Source organism: Hyaena hyaena, unplaced genomic scaffold, assembly GCF_003009895.1.
Source record: "Hyaena hyaena isolate Hyena2069 unplaced genomic scaffold, ASM300989v1 scaffold_114, whole genome shotgun sequence".
NCBI classification, from domain to species: Eukaryota; Metazoa; Chordata; class Mammalia; order Carnivora; family Hyaenidae; genus Hyaena; species Hyaena hyaena.
In genome coordinates, this window is record NW_024080746.1 from 570,870 (window position 1) to 593,584 (window position 22,715).

The following is a 22,715-nucleotide window of genomic DNA, read 5'->3' on the forward strand; positions in this document are numbered from 1 at the left end:
GAAGAAGAATCTCTAGGATAGGACACCTATAAAGCCAGATAGCACAAAGCTGCAAGAGCAGGAAGCATGCATGTAGCTTGATCATCCACCACCGTTTTACACCAACCTCTCCCTCAGCTGTAATGTATAATGGAGCCAGTTTGTACCAATTCACGAGAGCTCATTGTTAAATTTTCAGGAATGTTGCCATCCCACTGGCATCACATTGATAGTTTGAAACTGACCATAGTTGAAGTATTTATACCATGAAAATGAGTAAATGCTGCAAATCACATAAATTTTCTCCTTTTCAGTAAGCTAGTTGCTAAATATTTACTGGTACACCACTGCTCATCTCACATCTCAACGATCAGGTTGACGTAAGAGGGAAAAACCTGAGATGGATTCACAAATGGCTCAATTTGGTTTGTTCGTGAAAGCCAGAAGTGAACAGTGGCTGCACTGCTGCCTCACTCAGCATGATCATGAAAGATTAGTGGTGAAGAGATATCATCCCACACACTCAGCCACTTTGCATGGAAAGAAATGAGAACACACAGGGATTCATGGGCAATGCTGAATAGCTTGGCCATCTGGTCAGGGGTCTAGAAGCAGAAAGCTTGGAAGATTGGGGGTACAATGGCAGACAATGAAGATTAGGGTAAAGCCATGCAGATGAAGTGGGCACCAAGTGTGAAGATCTTTATTTCATATGCTAATGCCTATCAGAGAACATCCATCATAGAAGAGGCACTAATAAACCACATATCACCCAGTGATTTACAGGTCTCTGTCATCAGCCACTCCACTGCTGGCTTGATGAGCATATGAATGGAATTGTCATGGTAGCAGAGATGGAAGTTATGTGTGGTTGCAACAGCATGGGTCCCACTCAGCAAGGCTGATCTAACTATTGCCACCACTGAATGTTCAACCTTTTCATAACAGAAACCTCAATCCTGAATGCCCAGGATGATACAATTTCTCCAAGAAACAAAGCAATAACAGGTTAACTACATTTGATACCATCACCCCTGGAAGGGGTAGCCATTCATTTTGACAAGAATAAACAAATACTCTGGATAAGGATTTGCTTTTTCTATCCACAGGTCCTCAACCAGTACTATTGTCCAAGAGCATATGCAATATTTAATCCCCTATTATGAGATTCCACATACTATTGTGTCAGACAAAGGGACCTACTTAACATTAAAGGAGATGCTGGAACAGACATATAACCAGGAGATACACTGTTCATATCACATATCACATACTGCAAGACCCGGAAGTGATGAGTATGATGGCACAACTGGCTCAGACACAACATCTTCTGAAGATGGCATGCTGTCTGCCATAATGCAATGCACAATCTAAATTGATGATTAATGACCTCAGGGGCATCTGGGCGGCTCAGTCAGTTGGGCATCCTACTCTTAATTTTGACTCTGCATTGAGTTTGGATCCTGCTTGTTGGGATTCTCTCTCTCTCTCTCTCTCTCTCTCTCTCTGTTTTTTTCTCTTCTTTCTTTCTTCCTTCCTTCTTTCATTCTTTCTTTCTTCCTTTCTTCTTCCTACTTTCTTTCTTCCTTCCTTCCTTCCTTCCTTCTTTCTTTCTTCCTTCCTTTCTTTCTTTCTCTCCCTTTCTTTCTTCTTCTTCTTCTTCTTCTTCTTCTTCTTCTTCTTCTTCTTCTTCTTCTTCTTCTTCTTCTTCCTCTTCTGTGCTCTGTCTCTCTTTGTCTTTCTCTAAAAAACAAAGAAACAAAATGAACAAACAAAAACCACACTAAATAAATGACTTTTATATGGTACTGTTTCCCCAGTAGGTCGAATACATAGGTCTGGGAATCAGAAGTTGGGAGAAAGAGTATCCCCACTTTCCTTCACTTTTAATTATTCATTTTGGGAATGTGTACTTTCCACTCCTGAAATTCTGGATTCTGAATAGTTAAGGTTCCTGGTTCGTAAAAAGTAATACTTCCACCATGACAGTCAACTGTGCTCTCTAAGCTCTTCATGCCAAGGGACTAGAAGGCAGGAAGAAGAATCACCATCCTGGCAGAAATAATTGGCTTTGTTCACCAGAAGGAGATAAGGCTGCTGTTGCATAAAAAAAAGAATATGTTTTCAACTCAGGTGATTCATTTGAGCATCTCTTGATACTCTGTTTTCTAATTTTGATGATAAATATACAAATGTAGTAGCTATATATAGACTGAGAATGGCATAGTCACCAGGGCCTCAGACCCTTAAGATTTGAAGGTCTGAGTTTTATTACCAGGTAAATCATCAGGATCACCAAAGATGCTGCCTGAGAGTGAGGGTAAAATAGATGGACAGTAGAGGAAGGAGGCAATGAAGATTCATTGCAGCATTGAGACCTATTGCAATGCTGATGGGTAGCCAGTGTCTAGTGACCTAACATTATGGGAATAAAAATCTTGGTCCCACCCACTGTGATCTGGACCCAATTTCAAGAGCTGTCCTAGCTTTGGAGTTCCCAGTGGGATTGACTTCAGCCTTTTGGGGGACTATCACAGACACACTTTTTTCTCTGTCCAATCCTACTCTCTTCCCTTCCCTTTCACTTGTTTTGATCCCTGGAGCTCTCCCTCATACACTTCCTGTATGCTAATATCAATATCAGAATTTGTTTCCCAAGAAACCCAATTTAAGGTATTAGAGTTGGTTTCTTTATTTTCAATATGAAAAACTTCCAAACACATTCGAAATAACATGTCAGAAAGCTTGAAAGTTTCATATTTACATTCATTCATTCATATATTTACTTGGTGCCAATTGTATGTCAAGAACTGTTCTAGATGCTAAGGCTATAGTGATGAACAAAATAGAAAAGATTCCTGGTCTTGTGACACTTATATTCCAGTGGAAAATAATAAACAATAAGCAATAAATTAATAGGAGAATTTTAGATATTGAAGAGTATTGTGAGGAAAATAATACAGGATAGTATGATAGAGAATGACAGAAAGTGCTACAAGAAGGAGGGAATATATTGAGAAGGTAGCTAGGAAAGGCTTCTCTTAGAAGTTCCATTCACCAAAGCAAGAGGGACCCAGCCTTTTTAAGAACTGGAAAAGAATATTCCAGGCACGGAAGTGTAAGGAAGGAAATTAGTATGAGTGTGTTAACAATAGGAAAAGACCAGCGTGGATGGAGGTGGTGAACAAGAGGGAGTGGGCTGAGATGAGGTCACTGAGCTAAGCAGGGACCAGATTGTGTAGGGCCCATGGGTCATTGTGAGGAGTTTGGATGTATTCCAGCCTCAGTGGAAATCCACTGGATGATTTTAAACAAGGCAGCAATATTTCTGTTTTATTTTTTAATAAGTCACTTTAGCTACCATTTGCCATTGGAGAATCAACTATGGGGAAAAAATTTAAAAACGGGAGCAGAGAGACTCATACTGTAGCTTCTAAAGTAACCCAGGTGAGAAGTGATAGTGACTAAACCCAGATGACAACAAAACAGTCAAGACATAATTGGATTTGGGATCTATTTTTGAAGCAGAGCCAACAGGACATGCTAGTGGGTTGTCTCAACAGAAAGTTGAGAAAGGAGAAAGAAAGGAGAAGAATATAAGACATCTGATCAACTGGGTTTATGGTGGAACTGTTTATTAAGACTAAGGTGGGCAGGATTGTGGTGGGGGGGGGTTGGAGGGGATGAATAAAGAGTTCTATTTTGAGGGGCACCGGGCTGGCTCAGTCAGTTGAGTATCTGACTCTTGATTTCGGCTCAAGTCATGACCTCATGGTTCATGGGTTCATGCCCCACGTTGGGCTCTGCACTGACAGCATAGAGCCTGCTTGGAATTCTTTGTCTCCCTCTCTCTCTGCCCTTGCCCCACTCACACTCTTTCTCCCTCTCAAAAACAAATTAATAAACATAAAAAAAATTTAAGTGTTCTATTTTGGTTGTGCTGAGTTTGAGATGCTTATCGTTCTGTGGAGATATCAGGGAGGCAGCTAAACCTATGACTAAAGTTTAGGGCTGGGGATATAAACTTAGGCATCATCAGCATAGAGATTCTATTTGAAAACATGGAACTAGGTGAGATCACTTCCTCCATGAATAAGAACCAGGCCCTGGCATCATCCTAGTGTCCTTTCATCTGCCAAGGAAGGCAATGGAGAAGAACCAATCATCAAAACCAGGCCCCTTAAAATAAGAAAAGTAAACATATCATGAAGAAAACCTTCAATGTTTCTAGGAAGCCCAGTGAGGTAGGCAAGACTTTTGCTCCGTGATCTTCATTCTCTGGATGTTTCCCCTATATCCATTACATGATGTGGCAAAAAGATACTTTGCCGATGAAATTAAGCTCACAGACTTTAAGATGGGGAGATTATCCTGGGTTATGCTGGCAATGCCAGTATAATCAAATGGGCTTTAAAAATGGAAAAGGAAGGTAAGACAGTCAGTCAGATTGATGTGATGAAAGAAGAGGAAGGAGAGATTCAAAGCGTGGGAGGGAGCCAACCCTCTGTTGTTGGCTTTGGAGATGGAGGAAGGGGGCAGTGAGCGAAGGAATGAATGTGACCTCCAGAAACTGAGAACAATCCTTCGCTGAGAGCCTGCAAAGAAAACAATCCTATGACCACAAGAAACTGAACTCTGCAAATAAATCTAAATAAACAAAGGAGCATATTCTTCCCTAGAGCCTCCAGAAAGGAATGGAGTCCTGCTGACACCTTTATTCTAGCCTGGTGAGTCCCCTGTCAAACTTCTGTCACATAGAACTATAAGATAAGTTCTGTGGCTTTAAGTTGCTAAGTGTGTAATAATGTGTTTCAGTGACAATAGAAAATGAACACTGAAATAAGATGGCGCAGACCTCTGACGACTGGATTTGGAATGATGGAATCCATTAATGGCCTTTATGTGAGCTGTTTCTGAAAAGTGTTGGGGATGAAAGCCCAGACAAAGGGGTTGAGTCAATGAGAGATGAAAATACGTGATACAGAGTGATAGGTAAAGCCATGAGTTCTGATACAGCATCCAGTCCCCAGAGAAAGTGTACAGGCTGGTGAAAAATAATATTGGGCTCCACCAGCAAGAAATCAGACCACTTCAGCATTGGCAAACAGGTCTACTGCCAACATTTAAGGGGTCTGGGTCGAGGGTACAAATAAATGCTCCTGACCTGTGGCACGCACACTTTCTCTCCCTTCCCTTCATGGACATCCCAGCCCCATTGTTATGGCTCCTGTCCAGGTTCCCAGGGATAGGGACTCCAAATAGACACATTCCCTTGGCCCTCTAGACAACTGGACAAGTGGGTGAACACTGGCTCGAGAAGACCCCCCCGTGGAGCCCTGAGTGGCCCAGAACTCACGGGGTCATGAGAATGGTCATGAAATCTGGGCCATTCAGGGCTTGAGCCCTGGTTCCCTGAGTCTAAGGGATACCCTGCTCTAGGACCTAGTAGTTAATAGCAGTGTCTCCCCTTCTCATGTCAACTTTATAAACAGAGCAGTAGAAAGCTCAGGGCAGCACCTTGTAATCTGCCCCATACAGGTACTGAATTCTTTAAGAGGCAAGTAAAATGAATGGAAGCCTATAAAGAAAACAGGAAGGAAAAGAAAATAAGGAATCAAGCCCACCAGACTGAGAAACTTAAGAACAGCAGCCACATCCCCAGAAGCTGAATCCACAGCACAATGCTTGGAACTTACTCAGTGTATTGGGAATGTTTCTCCTTCCACCCCCAGCTTTACACACGTTTCAAGCAATCTTCCTCATGGGGAAGTACCAAGGAGGAAGATTTCACCATTTCCACCCACCCAGCGAGAGCCTGATCTCCACTAGTCCATTTTCTCAATTGGGTGGGATTAAGGAGTCTCTGTGTGACCCAGGATTTTGGTTCTTGTTCTCTTGGATCTGCATGCCTAAAAAGGGAGTCCATTCTCTTTCTCCACTCCTCCTCCTTGGTGTAAGTTGCCAAGAAGAACACCCACACTGCTCTTGTCCACATTTCTCCAACAAGAAGAGGAATGCCTACAGATACCCAGCTGTGCTACTTCCATTCCAAGAGTGAAGAGATATTAGCCCACTGTCAGTCACAGGTCTGAGCTATAGTTCGTGGTCAGTTTTCGAAAAGCCAATTTTCTAAAAACCAATTCACCAAAGGCCAATTCACTGAATGACTCAGTCTTCAAAACCTCAGTCACTCGAAATTTCATGTGGGTCTCTCCCATATCTTCTGTGCTTCTTCTCCACACATTCCTGCCTTCCTCCACCTTCTTAAACTTGAGATTATTCTTTTAATGCCAATGCCTACTAGTTTCATCATCTGTATTATTTCTGGGTCCATTTTATTGATTTTTTTTTTCCCCTCATCATTATGAGTTATACTATTCTGGCTTTTTGCATGTCTGGTAAATTTCATTGGATGCAAATAATATGAATTTTGTCTTGCTCAACACAGGGTATTTTTTTGTCCCTTTAAATATTTTTGGGCTTTGTTTTAGGGCTCAGGGAAGATATTGGGAAAGAACCTGATCCTTTCAAAGCTTGTCTTTACCCTAAAGCTAGTTGTGGGGATTGTTTTGCCTGATCCTTTCTGGTGGTCTTTCTCTCACTTATATGTGGTTTTCTCATATACATCGCTGTGGCATGGATGTTTGAATCCCCCAAATCCATACACTGAAACCTTAAACTCAACAAGATGGCATTTGAAGGTGAGGTCTTTGGGAGGTAATTAGGGTTAGATGAGATCATGGGGGCGTGGACAGCTCACACGATGGGATTAACACCTTTTTAAAAAGAGGAGGAAATACAGGATCTCTCTTCTATCTACAAGCAGCACCAAGGAAGACCACATACGGGTATGATCAAGAAGAGGGTCCCCTCACCAAGAACTTGACCAGGTACTCTGATCTTGGACTTCCAGCCTCCAGAACTATGCAGAATAAATGTTCATTGTTTAAGCCACCAAGCCTATGGTATTTTGTCACAGCAAAAGATACTAAGATACACATGTACTGATAAGTGCTAGGCAGAGACACTCAAAGGAAACCTTCTGCACGTCTTCAGAGCTCTCTCCATGCAGCTCTTTCCTCTCTGGTGTGCCCCACACATTCTAGCTGCCTTGACCTCTTCAGACACTGACTCTGTGCTCAGGTCAGTGGTCACTCTTGTTGGATGCTCCTCCCTGAACTGCAGCTGAGAAATTCTCTGTCGGCAGGAGGCTTGGGCAATCATATGGTTCACCTTGTTTTCCTTCTCTGTGCTGCCTGTTGACCAATGCCTGAAACTGTTCTTTTATATATTTTGTCTAGTAATTTCATTGTGTTGGGAGGAAGTTAAATCTGGATGCTGGTTGTTTCGTTATGGCCAAGAGCAGATGTTAGTAAACTAAGTCTACACTGTAGCCTCTCAGCACATGCTCCAATATCTGGCAGGGAAAATCTTTTCTCATTTTTCTTCTTTTCAAAACACTCATGGCCATTTGGGTCTCTTTGTCTTTCCTATGAATGTATAACTGGCTTACTAAGCTCCCTTAAAAAGTCCTGCTAAGGAGCACCTGGGTGGCTCAGTCAGTTGAGCATCCAACTCTGGATTTCATCTCAGGTCATGATCTCACCGTTCATGAGACCACACCCTGAATAGGGCTCTGCACTGGGCATGAGGCCTGCTTGGGATTCTCTCTTGCCCTCTATCTTTGCCCCCCACCACTTGTGCTCACTCACCGCCCCCAAAATAAATAAAAAAGAACAACAAAAAAGTCCAGTTAAGATTTGACTTGGGATTGAATTAAATTTATGTATAAATATGAGATATAACTGATACCCTTACATTTACATATACCTTGCCCTTGGATGGGAAAAGATAACATCATAAAATAACATATCTAACCTGCTGGATGCTGTCGACAGACTACAGAAGGAGGATGCATGATATGATTGAAGGGTGCATTTGAAAACCCAATTGAGGGCTCTGGCCAATTCAAGGCTGAGAAGCTAGAAAGAGTGGGAACTCCACTGGATGAAAACATTAAAATTCTCAACATTAGGGAGAAAGCGTGGTCTCTCCTTAGATAGATTGTTAAATGAAAAAAGTTAGAGAGAAGTATATACAGCTCTCTACCATTTAAGAAAGGGGAGATACACAACACACATATACACATACTAGTATATATACACAGGTGCATAAATCTACTTACATTTAAAATTGGAAAGTTAATTAGCCATCACAGCAGTTTTAGATGACTTCCTGTTAGGGGAAGTAGTGAATAAGCAGGCACAGAAGCTGGACTTTTCTGAATACGTCTTGCTTTTAGATTTTACTTTAAAACCATGTATCTATTACATAGTTGCACATCCAATTTAAATTTTTAACAAGCAGTCTCTGAAAACTGAAAGTAACCAAATGAACCCAACTCAACTGAAATCAGGATGGTGGCATAACTATACAGAGAGAACCTACATAAAGTGATTTTTAAAGCACAGTAATTTGATAGCCCATCCCTAGTGAGATATGCCCTAGGGGCAAGAAAAGAATTGCAAAATTTATCTTCAGCTGCTCTCAGAAATCTCATGTTTTGGAGGTAATGTGGAGATGGTTATTTTGAGCTTGTAGTGCGTGCAGAGTGGCGTCAAGTAAACTAATTCTACTGGGATTGTCAACAACCAAAATTTTTTAGTGTGGCCAAAAGGAAAGATCAATTAGTTAAGTAAAAAGGCTGGAGTCTTTAATTGAATTGCAGCTATTAGTAGGGTAGCTGGGTGGCTCAGTCAGTTAGGCATCTGACTTTGGCTCAGGTCATGATATCACGGTGTGTAAGTTCAAGACCCACTTTGGGTGAGCGCTGCTTCTCTCCCTCTCTCTGTCTTAAAAAAATTTTTTTTAATGCTTATTTATTTTTGAGATAGAAAGAGAGAGACACAGAGAGTGAGCAGGGAAGGGGCAGAGAAGGAGACACAGAATCCAAAGCAGGCTCCAGGCTGAGCTGTCAGCACAGAGCCTAACATTGTTGTGCCCAATTCGCGAGTCCCCAGAGACCACCAAGGAGCCGACACTGATGCAAGTACAAAAGGGTCTTTATTACAAGCTCGAGCAGGGGCTCACCGGCCTACCGGTGTAGAGGCAACAAGGTGAAGCCAAGAACAGTAGTGAGCAGGGTTTTTAAGGGGTAAGAGATGGGGATGTCACAGTGCACACGTTGTACATACAGCATCATCACATAAGCACCAATTACAATTGTACAGCACCCATGGTAACAGCTTTGACCATTCAGTATCTGTGAGGTGTTCATTACTTTTGGTGGGACCCAATCATGACTTTTGAGAATCCTTTGAAAATGACCAATTATGAGGTGAGTTCAAAGGGCCTATGTGGGGTTCAGGCAAGCGGTGAGAAATTGGCTAGTTTTATATAAAGTAACTATCTGCAGTTCCCAGCCTTGACTCAGACCACAGGAATGTTTTTTGATTAGCTGATCTGAGGGCGGTCCGAGGATGGCTTTAGCCTTGAGCAATCTGGGGCTACATGCAGCCCGAGGTTGCTCTTAATGGAGGCCCTAATTTCAAAATGATGTTACTTAGGCTCTTCAACGTAAGGCTTGAACCCACAACTTGTGAGGTGATGACCTGAGACTAAGTCAGATGCTTAACCGACTGAGCCTCTCAGGCACCCCATTCTTCTCTCTCTTTCTGCCCTTTGTAGGATTCTCTCTCTCTCTCTCTCTGCCCTCGCTCACTTGCACCCTCTCTCTCTCTCTCAAAACAAAAACTATTAATATAAACTTATGACACGTGTAATCTGATAAATAAACACCATTTTCTACTCTGCCTACTGAAAAAGTCCAGAAACAGTGACTAAGCCGATAATGCCAAGTGCCCAGATGGTGGTCCCACTTCATTTTCCCTAGAAGGCAGCAGTGTCCCTGGGGCTACAGCCAGGACAGGTCCAGGCCTCCTGCATCTGAGCTTCCTTTCCTCTGATATGACCACAAAGATTCCCTTCGCTGTGTGCAAAGGACACACCAGACAGCCTGAAGAGGCTCCCAGAGGCTGCTGAAACAAAATTAATAACTATAATTGAAACCCATCAATATTTTAGGCCCACTGGTTCTTAACAAAAGACACAAACTGGACAAAACTCAGTGGTCACCTTTGGAGGATTCCAGGAAACCGGCTCTTCTGGAATCAATCCTTTATCTTGTTTTCCTACATTACCTGTACTCCAGGTACCCAGGTGGTTGTAAAGGACACGGCATCTTTGTAGAAGAAACTTCTAGAGCTGCTCTAGTTAACAATAAAGAAGGAATGATGGAATTAAAATATCACCCCTGGGAGACCCCTAACAACTCAGTGGAGAGCGGAGTGCTAAGCAGCAAAAAGAGGTACTCAGACACCCTGTGTCTTCTATGCAGAGAATTTGCCAGAAAATTGAACCTGCGTCTGATCAAACTTCTAAAATCTAGCCGCTAACACACAGAAACTACAGGAGACAGAGGAATACATTAAATGGCACCACAGAGGTGCAATGATCAAAATTTGGCATAGGAAGATGCTACTAGACAGTTTATTTTCTTCAATAAGTCGCAGGAATAAATGTGACAGGGGGAGAGTCTACAGACGTAAAATAATTAAAAACCAATTGCCCCCAACACAATTTATGGGTTTATTTTGATCCTGAATCCAACAAGCAAAGTAAATAATCATGAGATAAGTGGAGAAATTTAAACAGTGACTAGATATTTAATTCCATCAAGAAAGTTTTAATTTTTAAGATGTGATAGTACTATTTCTTTAAAGAAATACTGAATTTGTTACAGATTTTAAAAATATCAGTTTTTCCCCTCAATAGACATAACACAATTCCATTTATTATCTCAATATCCTTTTGAAGGGTGGAGGGAGTTGGAGAAAATTATATTGAAATCCATAGGGAAATATAAATGCCTGAATAGCAAAGAAAACTATGAAGAAGATAAATAAAGAGAGAATTGTCTTCAACTGAAAGCCACTACAGTAAAAATCACTGTAATACAACAGACCTGGTATTGGCATAAGAGTAGACAAATCAGTGGAACACAAGAGTGGATCCAAAAATAGATCTCAATATATATCTTAATTTAATATGTGACAAAGGTAGTATTTCAATTCTATGGGAAAGAATGGTTTATTTAATAAACAGTGCTGGCATAACTCGCTGTTCATCTAGAACAAAATGAACTTGTATCCCAATTTCACAAGCCCAAAAATAAATTTCAAGTGGATTAACAACTTAAGTGTAAACAATAAATCTTATAAGAACATTTAGTGACTACATGCAAATCTAGGGGACAGAGAACACCTTTTAACTAAAATCAGAAACATGGAAAGTATAAAAGATAAACATTTGATTATATAAAAGTTAAACTTATATATAATACATAATTATATAATAATATATAAATTATATATATATATTTTATAATATATAAAAGTTAAACTTTTATATGGTGAAAGATACCATAAACAAAATTAAGAGTCAAAATATGCATTTAGAATAATAAGTGCAATGCCGGTAACAGATATAGGGTTAATATTTCTTAAATGAGAGGAATTCTTCTAAAGTGATAAGAAAAAGATAAACCCTTCCAATTTCTAAAAAGGGCAAAAGGTATAAACAGACAATTTACAGAAAAGCAAATCCAAATGGCTAATAAACATATGAAAAGACAGCCAAACTCACCAGCAGTTGAGGAACTGAAAATTAAAATAATAATGAGACATTACTCTACACCCACCAGACTGGCAAAAAGTTAAAAAGAGTGATATTATCTATTGCAATCTCATGCATTGCTTGTGAAAATGTGAATTGTTATTGCCTTTTGAGAAAAGACTATCTAGCAGCATCTATAAAAATAAAGAATCCACATACCCTTTGATCCATGTATTGCACTCCTGTGAATGTAGCTAGTAGAAATAAAAGAACCAGTACAGAAGGCTCTTTGTAAAACTGTGCACTGCAGAATTATAGTGCCAAAAACCTAAAAACAAAGTGGATATCAAAATGGATATTTTGAGCACCTATAAGGAAATAGTGGAATAAACTGTGTGTACCTGTATCACAAAATACTATGTAGTTACTAAGATGGTATAAGAACAACTTCTCCCTCTGAATTAGAAGGCTTTCTACAAGATACTGAGAGAGAAAGGCAAGATGCTGAGAATTGTGTACCATACGGCTCCTAGGGATGACTAGTATATACATATAAATGTGTGTTTATGAGTAAATGCGTATATTTGCACGCAAACTTCGCTGTTGATGATTTCATGAGCCTGGGGGAAAAGCATGGAACATTCTTTTTTTTTTTTTAAGTTTATTTTTGAAAGACAGAGAGACAAAGTGTGGGCAGGGGAAGGGCAGAGAGAGAAGAAGACAAAGAATCTGAAGCAGGCTCTAGGCTATCAGCACAGAGCCTGACGCAGGGCTCGAACTAACGAACTTTGAGATCATGACCTGAGCCTAAGTCGGCTGCTTAACCAACTGAGCCACCCAGGAGCCCCAAAGCATGGAATGTTCTACATAGAGTTGTTAGCAGGGTTTATGCCAGGTGGAGGGTAATGGGATGAGATTTGGGTAGATGTAAGAAGGATAAAAGAAAAAAAAGAGCTGATCTACATTGTTTTTAAGTTTAGTTATTTTGAGAGAGAGAGAGAGAGAGAACACAGTCATGCTCAGGCGCGTAGGCACACACAGGATAGCTGGGGGGAGGAGCAGATAGAGAGGGGAGAGAACCCCACACAGGGCTCGAGCTCACAAAGTGTGATATCATGACCTGAGCAGAAATGAAGAGCCAGGTGCTTAACCAACTGAGCCACCCAGGCATCTTTAAATTTTAATTTAATTTTTTAAAAATATTTATTTTTGAGAGAGGGAAAGACAGAGTGCGAGCGAGGGAAGGGCATAAAGACAGGGAATCTGAAGCAGGGTCTGAAGTAGGTTCCAGGCTCTGAGCTGTCAGCATAGAGCTCGAACTCACCAAGCTCCAACTCACGAGCCACTAGAGCTGAAGTCTGACACTTAACCGACTGAGCTACCTAGGTGGCCCCTAATTTTTTTAAAACTAGCTTTAGATCTAGATCTATCTATCTATCTATCTATCTATCTATCTATCTATCTACCTATCTATCTATTTATCTATCTCTATCTATCTGTACACAAACATTAATGTGTATATACATTATGTATACATATGTGTATAGTGTATATGTGTGCATATACATATATTAAGGGAAAAAAACTAAAGTTGGATCTATATCTACATATTTGCGGGGTGTCCATGAAATGTTGTTAAATTTTAAAAAGCTTGTAATGTGTATGGTATGCTTCAGTTTTGTCAAAACAAAGTGCTTGTAGGCAAACCTTTAAAACTGTGGGCTGTACAAAAGCTTGTAATAGTGAATGAGCCATGAAAAAGATGTAAAGGGATAAATGCCAGGTTGTTAACATTTGTTACCTCAAAGGGGATTGAGATGGGGATGAAATGGTGATTCACTTATTCTTTATATATCACTGTACTATTTTACTTGTTACAATTGGCTGTCTTGCTTTGTAACTTGAGAAATATCAAGCAGAGAAAACAAAGAGAAGCTATATATATATTGGGGCTTCCACCTAGAGAATACTATACTATTCATTCACCACCATATATATTGAGGTCTTCTTTTTCCCTTTAAATAAAGTTTCTTTATATTTTTAGCCTGCTGAGGTTTTTGTTGTTACCATTGTTTTCTTAATCAGGAATGAGGGTTTAAAGCTTATTAAATTTGGGTCACCGGGGTGGCTCAGTCGGTTAAGCGTCTGACATCAGCTCAGGTCATGATCTCATGGTTTGTGGGCTCGAGCCCTGCATTGGGCTCTGTGCTGACAGCTAGCTCAGAGCCGGGAGCCTGTTTCAGATTCTGTGTCTCCCCTTCTCTGACCTTCCCCTGCTCACGCTGTCTTTCTTTCTCTCTCAGAATAAATAAAACATTAAACATTTTTTTAAAAAAAAATAAAGCTTATTGAATCTTTTGTGGCATCTGTTGAGATCATCAGTTTTTTTCTCCTTCAATCAATTAATGTCATTTTTCTCTTCCGTATCTATACTGTCCCATGTAGTGATCTTATTCACTCTCATGGCTTTAAACATGCCAACGACCTCAACATAGATCTCTCCAGCCCAGACCTCGCTTCCATACTCCAGATGCTGGAGAACTGCCTATTGCCGTCTCCACTTCAATGTCTAATTGATATCTCAAATTCAACACTTTCAAAATGGAACTCATGACCACCTTTTCCTTTCTCAGATTCCACATAGCCTTCTCTACCTGTAGTTATCCCCATCTCAGTTGAGGTCAATCTCATCCAACCAGCAGCTCCAGCCAGAAAATGTGGATCATTGATAACTTTTCTCTTTCTCCCGCAATCTACACCCAATGCATCAGGAAATCCTGTTATACCTTCAAAATGTATTCAGAAACAGGGCATCTGAGTGGCTCAGTTGGTTGTGTCCAACTCTTGATTTTCATTCAGGTCATGATCTCAGTGTTCATAGTTTGAGCCCTACATAAGACTCCACGCTGACAGTGTGGAGCCTGCTTGGGATTCTCTCGCTCCCTCTCTCTTTGCCCCTCCCCTTGCTCACTCACACTTGCTTGCACACTCTCTTTCTCTCAAAATAAATAAATAAACTTTTAAAAAAGAATTCTCTTCCTCCCCTATACTCTTCTACCTGACACTGCTCCCATTTTATTTAGATTAAAACGCAAGGTCCATAAAAAGGGTGCACAATCCAGCTGCCTGTGACATCTCAACTTGATCTTTTTCTACTCTCCTCCTTACTTACTCTCCTTAGACATTCAGCTTCCTTGAAGGTCTTAGACCATGACAAGCACACCACTCCCATCCTGGGGCCTTCACACTCACTGTTCCCTCTGCTTTGAATGCCCTTCCCCTAGATAGCTTCTTGGCTAACTCTCTAGTCCTTCTCAAAGAGGTCTACCCTGACCACCTTATTCAATATGTTTGCCTCCATCAACTTTTTCATTTCCATGGAGTTCATCCTTACCTGGCATGCTGAAATATTTGTTAGGTTTATCTTTTATTGTCTGTGTCATCCCACTAGAACATACGCTCCAAGAGGACAAGAATCTTGTTTTGTTCACTGATGGACCCAAATGCCTAGAACAGTGCTTGGCACATAACAGATACTTAACTTGTAATTGGTGAATAGAAGAATGAATTAGTGATTTGCATTAGCTCTGAGCATAAAACTCCCCAAAACCAGTCCTCCTAATGCTCCAGTTCCTATCCTGCATGTGTTTTGAACTGTGATATTCTACTGGATTTATTTTATTTTAAATATAACTCCTTTTGGGGCATTTGGGTGGCTCAGTGGTTAAGCATCTGACTTTGGCTCAGGTCATGATCTGACAAGTCATGGGTTTGAGCCTCCCTTGAGCTCTGTGCTGGTGGTACAGAGCATGTTTGGAATTCTCTCTCTGTCTCTCTGCCCCATCTCCACTTGCACTATCTCTCTCTCTCTCTCTCTCAAAATAAGTAAACTTTTAAAAAATTTTAAAAATATAGCTTCTTTTGCTTTTTTCCTTCTAGAAATAATTCCAAATTTGTGGCTCATTAAGGAAGCTTCCTATTATTTCCCCACATGGCTATAGATTTATTCTTCTTACAAGTCCCTCTACAGTGACTTCATAGAATTTGGTGAGGAAGGAAAGGCAGATATGTGTGCTCCCTCCCTCCATCCTTGACCTCAGAGAATTGGTAGTTTGTTAGGATGAGTCAGTCTCTCCGAGTCTGAGTAAATGTGATAGACGTGAGTTACTGGTGACCCACCAACACAATGTAAAGCCTTGTGAGGCCTGGCTTGGCCACCAGCGGGAGTCTTCTAGTACCTCCTGCTCCAGCCCCTGAAATGTAACATTGCTGTCATTAACCAGATCTTATAAAGTATTTTTTTCAACTCAGAGAGGAAATGAATTGCATAAATGCTAGATAATAAAAATGAGGTTCTAATGCCTGACACCACATCTCCTTCCTACTAATCAGCTCAATCTTAAAATTAAAGATACTCATCCACAACCTTAGGGAACTCATTGAAAATCTTATGCAGCTGGAAAAACTTCTCAATCTCCTTTTGCCATGGCTCTACGAGTCAATTAAAGACTTTTCAAAATGTAAAATATACATCTTTATGTCTGTTTTCAATATCACTAAAGACCAGATTTTGACCATTGATTTATATGCTGAATATGCCTGCCCTTCAAAAAGAAATTTGGTTAATTTGAGAGTTTGGGAATGTGCTAAACTATTTATATCTAACTTTCCCACCAGCGTAGCATTTCTAAACCACAGAAAAACATACTTTTTGGTCCTTTGTTTAAAAAAAATTATATTCTCAATGCTTTTGATTCTTTGCTTTTATGTAATTTCATGACTCTGTTGGATTTGAGGGGACTGTGAGCCAAACAGGAATTAATACAGATCATAAAAATCACAAAGCTGTGACCAAAATTACTATTTTTAAAGGATGTGACTTGATTAGGGTGCCTGGGTGGCTCAGTTGGTGAAGTGTCCAACTTTGGCTCTGGTCATGATCTCGTGGTTCATGGGTTTGGGCCTCATGTCGGGCTCTGCGCTGACAGCTCAGACCTTGGAGCCTGCTTCAGATTCTTTTTTCTTTTTTAATGTTTTATTTATTTCTGAGAGAGAGAGAGAAAGAGAGAGATAGAGAGACAGTGTGAACAGGGGAGGGTCAGAGAGAGAGGGAGACACAGAATTCAAAACAGTCTCCAGGTTCTGAGCTAGCTGTCAGCACAGAGCCCTATGTGGGGCTTGAATCCATGAACCATGAGATCATGACCTGAGCCGAAGTCGGACACTTAACTGACTGAGCCACCCAGGCACCCCCAGATTCTGTGTCTCCCTCTCTCTCAGTCCCTCCCCCACTCTTATTCTCTCTCTCTCTCTCTCAAAAATAAATAAAACATTAAAAAATATTTTTAAAAAAAGAATGTGACTTGATCTTTAACTACTAAAATGAGACAATATTGAGAAGAGACTTTGAGCTATCAGTTGAATCAGCATCCCACCAGTCAACACCCATCTATCAACTAGATAAACCAGTTTTTCTAGATCTTTATGTACAAACTGATAGAGGGACATGCTCCTGGCCTTCTGGTAACCCCCCACCTTTCCCTTACCTTCCCCAAGCTTCTCCAAGTAAGAACTCCAGCTTGTAAATCATTGGTATAAATGATTTTCATTATCTTGGGAAAAACCTATGAAAATGAAGGTCCTCATCTTGTTTGGGATTTTATTTCATTGTTCTAGCAGGTAAATTCTGCCTTGTGTTCATCCAAAATGTATCTATATCACTGTAAACTCATTTTCTCTCAAACAAAATTATTGGACATGGAAAATCATTGCTCACAACCTCTGTATTATTCTTGGAGACAATGCACAAGTTCTCTTTTTGGTCTGTTCTATTTAAATTTTTACTTGGGAAAAAACAGAAAACTACTTTTCATTTCTCATCATTTTTGGATGCTATTCAGCAATTCCATGTGATTATTAAAACGTGGTGGCCACAATGAGACCCCATTTACAAGATCTTTGCAGAAATGGTAGCTTTTGAAAGACTGAAACAATAGGAAAAATTAAACGGGAAATGATAGATTCAACAGTCTTCAATTTTTGGGTTTTTTTATCGTGAAAAATAATAAAGCTGTTGTGGAAAGTATTTGCACCACATAGAATGGTTAAAAATTCATCTCTCTACGATCTGAAGAACTCACTCATATTGATGAAAATCTGCTCATATGTAAGATCTCATTTTTAACAAATTGCATTTTAATGAATTCTATTCATTATTTTGTTATTTTTAACTAAAACAATCTTTTTGAGCAACACCACAACTCTAGTAGATACATGAATGGACAACACACTATTGGCAAATGCTCACTTTTCCTCAATTATCTACTTGACATGTCATGGCTTGGAAGTCCCCAAAAACTCCCATAGAAAGTAAGCTTCTCTTCCAACTCTGTGATTCTGTATTCTATAGCACACTGTACTGCCTTTGTCATACAATCACTGCATTAATCTGCAATTACTCATATAATTAATAGTATTAGAAATGGCTACCTGATAAGTCATCAGAGCTGAGACTGCTTCATTGCTTCATTATCTTTTCATTATGTAACATGGTGTGCGGTGCATGCAGTAGGTGCTTCATAATTGTTGATTGAATGAATGAGGTTCCTTGTAAAATAAATGTGAATAATAATTATAGAATTATAGAAAACATCTCGCTCCCCAAGCTCTTAATCAGGGGTATGCAACATAATGCACTATCATCATTATTTTTAAATATATATATTTTTTAAAAAATTATTTTTTTTAAGTTTGTTTCTTTTGAGAGAGAGACATAGAGAGAGGCAGAGAGAGAGAGAGAGAGAGAGTGAGCATGAGCAGGGCAGGGGCTGAGAGAGAGGGAGAGAGAGAATCGTAAGCAAACTCCATGCTGTCACTATGCTGACATCGGGCTAGAACTCACAAATGATGAGATCATGACCTGAGTTGAAATCAAGAGTCTGATGCTTAACGACTGAGCCACCCAGGCGCCCAGGCAATATTATTTTGTACAAGAAGACTTTATTTTTTTAAATATTTATTTATTTTTCATTTTTTAAACATCTGTGTTCATTTTTGAGAGACAAAGAGAGACAGAGCATGAGTGGGGGAGGGGCAGAGAGAGAGAGAGAGAGAGAGAGACAAGATCTGAAACAGGTTCCCCCTCTGAGCTGTCAGCAAAGAGCCCAACACAGGACTCAAACTCACAAACAGTAAGATCATGACCTGAGCCAACGTCAGATGCTTAACCTACTGAGCCACCAAGGCTCCCCTAATCATTTATGTATTTATGTATTTATGTATTTATTTATTTATTTTTGAGAGACAGAGAGAACCAGAGCACGAGCAGGGGACATAAGAGAGAGGGGGAGACAGAATCCCAAGCAGGCTCCAGGCTCTGAGCTGTCAGCACAGAGCCCAATGCAGAGCTCGAACCCATGAATTGTGAGATCATGACCTGAGCTGAAGTCGAACACCTAACCGACTGAGCTACCCAGGCGCCCCATTATTTATTTATATTTGAGAGCAAAAGCTGGGGAGGAGCACGGAGAGAGGGACAGAGGATCCTAAGCAGGTTCTGCGTTGACAGTAGGAAGCCCAATGTGGGGCTTGAACTCACAAACCACAAGATCATGACCTGAGCTGAAATCATATACTCAGCCAGCTGAGCCACCCTGGTGCCTAAGAAGACTTTAACACATTGATGGACATGTGTTCTCTTTGCCTAGGAACTAAAAAGATATGAAGATTATTAGAAAGATATTAAAAGATATGAATTCTCCTGAAGTGAATTTATAAATTTAGTGTGATGCCAGTCAGAATGCAGGGTCTTTAAAAATTTGATGCAATTATTCTAATGTTCATTTAGAAAAACAAACAAGAGAAGAGTCGGGAAAAAAACTGCAGATCAAAAGAAATAAAGCAAAGAAATAGTCCTATCAAATATTTAAATTTTCGTTAAATTCCAGTGATTCGCATACTATAAACTGATATGGAAAAGATTCTACTAAGTAAGCAGAATCGTAAACTGGGGAAGAATTGGAAATTCATAAATGATTGGAAGTATATATAAACATGATTATATTGTAAAGCTATCCTCTCAAAAACAGTGGTGTAAGATGGCCAATCCAATAAACTATGTTTCAAAAAATGGAAGGCCTTTTGACAAAGGTTGTCTGAATCTCTACATTATCTCTTTCAAAAGGAAATTCAATGGCGTAAACTCTCAAAAACAAAAATGCCATAAGAACAAAAGCCCTGGAAGAAAACATGAGTAAACTTAAAAAAAAAAAAAAAAGTTTATATGGGGAAGGCTGTGCTAAACCCGACACATTAAAAAAACCATTAGGGATAAAATTGATTATTTAAATAGTTTTTTTAATCCTGAAGTTTCCATGCGGCAAGAAACGGCCCACAAAAACAAATCAACAACAGCAGAAAACCTTCCAAAGATAAAATAAAGAAACAAACAGGAGACAGAAAGAATCCTACATGACACAGGAGGGATTAACCTCTTCAGTATGCAGAGAGCTCACACTGATCCATATGGAGAAAATTAATGATCCAATAGAAAGATGGGCAAGGGATAAGAACATAAAAGTCATAGGAAAGCAGTAAATGGCTAATAAACCTGTAAAAAGATAATAAAAGAGTATCAAAAGAAAGCAATGATGTTCCATTTCTTACCTTTCAGATTAGCAAAAAACAGGTTTTAAATTGAAGGCATTCAGTGTTGGTAACGGAGAGGGCGAATAGATGCTCCCAAAATACTGGTGAAGGATGAAAAGATATATGATATATTGTAATGGCAATTTGGCAATATTAATAAAAACATCAAATAAAAACAAACAAGTAAAAATTGGTGTGCATGGGTGGTTCAGTCAGTTAAGTGTCTGACTCTAGATTTTGGCTCAGGTCACGATCTCATGGTTCATGAGTTCGAGCCCTGCATCGGGCTCTGTGCTGCTTGAGATAACTTCTCTCCCTCTCTCTGACCCTCCCCAGCTCTCTTTCTCTGTCTCTCTCCTAAAGTAAATAAATAAACATAAAAAAAAAAGGCATGCAAAAATATATTTAGGGATTTTTGTTGTCGTAGCATTGTTTGAAACAATACTGCCAGATATAACCTGAATGTTCTCAATAGGGAAGAGATTCACCAAATTCTGACATAGCTATGCCATGGATTTCCATGCAGTTCAGATAGAATGTGCTAGAATAGGAACATATAGAAATGTGTTAGTTATATCATTAACTGAAAAGAGAAGCAAATCCAGAAGAGTAGTAGCATACTACCCCATTTGTTTCTTAAAGTTCATGAATAGCATATATACTTTTTTAAATTTTTATTTATTTCTGAGAGAGAGAGACAGCGTGAGCTGGGGAGGGGCAGAGAGAGAGGGAGACACAGAATCCGAAATAGGCTCCAGGCTCTGAGCTAGTTGTCAGCACGGAGCCCGACTGCGGGGCTCGAACCCACAAACCGTGAGATCACGACCTGAGCCGAAGTCGGACACTTAACAGACTGAGCCACCCAGGCGCCCCAAATGTAGAGCATGTATACTTTGCATGCATTTATATCAAAACTATCTGGGAGGATACATTATTAACAAGGCCTACTTGTGGAAACAGGATTGAGAGGAGAAAGATATGAGAGACTTTTACATTTTACTTTACACTCTTATTTTTTACGAGCATGCAGTATTTTTGTAGTCAAATTTAAAAACATTGTAAAATAATGCTCGTGTTTTACATAGCAGTCATTAGCAGCAATGACAGTCTGGCAACACATGATGAGCCGCAGAGGTGGGGCTGGGATGAGGCAAAGGACACACTTTTCCTGAGGGCACAATTTAAGGGGATAGCAAAACACTCAGTCATCAAGATAAGAGACATTTTAATGCAACATTTTAAAAAGATCAAATTTAATGCAAAAAAAATCTATTGGTTAACAGAATGTCAAAAATTTAAATGAAGTCCTTACAATTGCATGAGTGGCCTTACTCACCTCCTTACTCGAATCTTGGTCCCTTTGGATACTGTCTTTATAGAAAATATTGCTATTTTATGAATGTTTATTTAATTTTGAGAGACAGAGCGTGAACGGGGGAAAGGCAGAGAGAGACAGTGAGAGACGCAGAATCTGAAGCAGGCTCCAGGCGCTGAGCTGTCAGCACAGAGCCCAATACAGGCTCCAACCCATAAACCATGAGATCATGACCTGAGCTGAAGTCAGATGTTTAACTTACTGAGCCGCCCAGGCGCCCCTAAAATCTTTTTTTTGGAAATAATTATGCATTCACAGGAAATTGCAAAGGTTACACAGTAGTATCTCCTTATCTGTAGTTTCACTTTCCATGTTTTCAGTTACCTGCAGTCAAATGCCGTTTGGAAGCAGAGATGGTCCTCCTTCTAACGTATCATCAGAAGGTCAACAGTAAGGGGTGCCTGGGTGGCTCAGTCGGTTGAACCTCAGATTCTTGATTATGGCTCAGATCATGTTCTCAAGGTTGTGGGATGGAGCTCCCTGTCGGCTCCATGCTGGGCGTGGAGCATAGTTAAGATTCTTTCTCTCCCTTTGTCCCTTCCCTGCTTGCGCTCTCTAAACAAACAGACAAACAAAACCACAGAAAACAAAGCAAAACAAAAATGAAAACAAAACAGTCAATAGTAGTAGTAGCCTAGCCCACCCAGAGATGCACACCCCCAAAGTCAATATCGGTCTAATGCTACATCACATGCCTACATTGTTCACCTCACTTGATCTCATCACAGAGATATTTTATCACCTGACATTGTCATTAGATGGCAAGGGAGTAGACTACAATAAGATAATAAGATATTTTGAGAAAGACCATAGTCACATGACTTTTATTACGGTATAATGATGCCATTTTATTATTAGTTATTATTAATCTTTTACTATGCCTAATTTATAAATTACACTTTATCACAGGTCTGTATGTAAAGGAAGAGTCATAGTATATACAGGATTTGGTACTGTTGACAGTTTCAGGCATCCACCCCGAGGTCTTAGAACATATCCCTGTGGATAAAGGGCGACTACTCTGCAGAGAGGTCCTATGTAT

General features: G+C 39.9%; 1 long non-coding RNA gene across 6 annotated transcripts; it reads right to left on the reverse strand.

The window, feature by feature from the left end:
* Positions 1–1,688: 1,688 nt before the first annotated feature.
* LOC120234709 lies at positions 1,689–22,119 on the reverse strand. 6 transcript variants are annotated; one of them, XR_005529172.1, is made up of 7 exons: positions 21,998–22,119; positions 20,317–20,399; positions 18,142–18,258; positions 11,872–11,980; positions 11,683–11,696; positions 10,114–10,242; positions 9,676–10,016 (listed from the first exon to the last, which is right to left on the reverse strand). It is a non-coding gene; the product is annotated as an uncharacterized LOC120234709 (long non-coding RNA). The 6 variants fall into 6 exon arrangements; XR_005529173.1 differs by lacking the exon at positions 11,683–11,696 and having other exon boundaries at positions 9,676–10,013; XR_005529171.1 differs by lacking the exon at positions 11,683–11,696.
* Between the last annotated feature and the right edge of the window lie 596 nt (positions 22,120–22,715).